We start from the raw sequence: 1940 nt of genomic DNA, 5'->3' as shown, positions 1-1940 counted from the left end.
TGTGCTCTTCCGATCTATGAACCCAAATTTAGGGTTTTCAATACCAATCGAGTCTAGGGATGAAAAACAAATAAATCAAACAACTATTAACAAAAAATAGATTCAGAAACCTCAAAATAAAGATCGGAAGAGCTTTTAACTATGCAAACTCCAGTAGAAGAACGACATAAGGAAACACAACAGAACATGTCAAAAATCAGAGAAAGCTTCGAAATAACTTAGCAAAAACCTTAATCGGAAAAGATAAGGGGTTTTTAAGGTAGAGTTTTAGAAGAAACTTTGAGAAAAACGTTTAGAAGTTTAAAGCAAACACAGATCTAAAACAGATCTAAAAGAAATCGGAAGAACCTTAAAGGTTAGGGTTTCAGAAGAACCCCAAGTGATCAGAAAGGCTTTGAAAACCATCGATCTAAGCACGAGACTCAAGAGTCAGACTCGAATAGCCATGGCTGGCCGGAGAAAGGTCAGAGACGACCGGAGAACAGTCATAAACTGAAACGACCATGGTCTGGACCAAACTTTTGTTGATACCCAATTTTTTCCTAAATATTTTTAATATGAAAAATACTTTCAAAATAGCATATGTATGCATATATAGGTATGTCCAAATGTTTTATTATTTTTTCTTGATTTTTAAAATTAATTTATTGCCCTATCTTATCTAGAAAAATCCAATAATTATCCCAAAATTACCATTTTGGTGATTCATTTATTGGACTCTCATATTTATGCTAAAATATAGCTAATGTAATTTTTTGCATAATTTTATAAATTTATTTAGTATTTTTAAAACTAAATTGCATACAATTGCAACATTAGCCTCTTTTAGATTTAATTACGTTTATGTCTATAAAAATTAGGTCCAATATTTTTAATTTGATAATTATATATTGTTAATCATTTTAGTACCTTTAATTTATTTCCAGAAATTATTCTACTATTTTTTATAAAATAAATAAGGGAAAAGTGGCTATTTAAAATATAGCCCAATTGTGTTTCCATTGTAGCCTGAATTGACCCCAAATTTTAAACCCAATTACCCAGCCCAAATCCTAGTCATACCCGACCCACGACCCAATTAAAACAACCCGTCCTGATTCCCATTTAATCCCAGCCGTTGATCGAGAGCGATCAACGGCTCACATTAACTCTTTCCTTTTTAATCTCGACCTACCCCCAAACCCTAACCATTTCTCACCCCAGCCGCCTCTGAATCCCTTTCTCTCAATTCTCTCTCAACTCTCTCTCAAAACCTAGCCGCCGCCCTCAACTACCACCCTAAAACAGCCCAAATCAATGGCTTCCTGTCACGACCCGGATTTCCCACCCTCGGGAGTCGTGATGGCGCCTACTAATGTGAGCTATGCAAGACAATTCTTTCAAACTAATTACTTCATTATCCATTTATTCCTTTTTATCAAACACAAAGCGATAACGTATAAACAGTAGAAAGTTAAATTAAGCGGGAGAAAATAATGAAATATCTGGGATCTATGTCTATTACAATTACTCAAGCCTTAACCACCCAAAACCCGGTGTCACAGAATTACAGACACTCTAAGATTCACTACACACAAAGTCTGAAGAAATAAAAGTACACTGTTTCTAAAATAAGGAAAATGAAACAGGGAATAGAAGATAGAGGAGACGCCAGGGCCCGCGGACGCCTGCAGGTCTACCTTGGATCTCCGCGTGGTCTGAAGGTAGCCAACTGATCTACTGTCAGAAGTCAACAACACTGGGATCTACACAAAAGAGTGCACAGTGTAGCATCAGCACAACCGACCCCATGTGATGGTAAGTGCCTAGCCTAACCTCGGCGAGGTAGTGACGAGGCTAGGACCATACTACCATATAAACCTGTGCAGTTCAAATATATATACAGCGGAAAAGAAATACAGAAGTAAAAAAGTAAAGATGGGAGGGGGAAACATGCTTCG

The sequence above is a fragment of the Nicotiana attenuata genome, chromosome 5 (assembly GCF_001879085.1).
Source record: "Nicotiana attenuata strain UT chromosome 5, NIATTr2, whole genome shotgun sequence".
Taxonomy (NCBI): Eukaryota; Viridiplantae; Streptophyta; class Magnoliopsida; order Solanales; family Solanaceae; genus Nicotiana; species Nicotiana attenuata.
The sequence above is the reverse complement of the archived record's forward strand: the minus strand, read 5'-3'. Positions refer to the sequence as shown.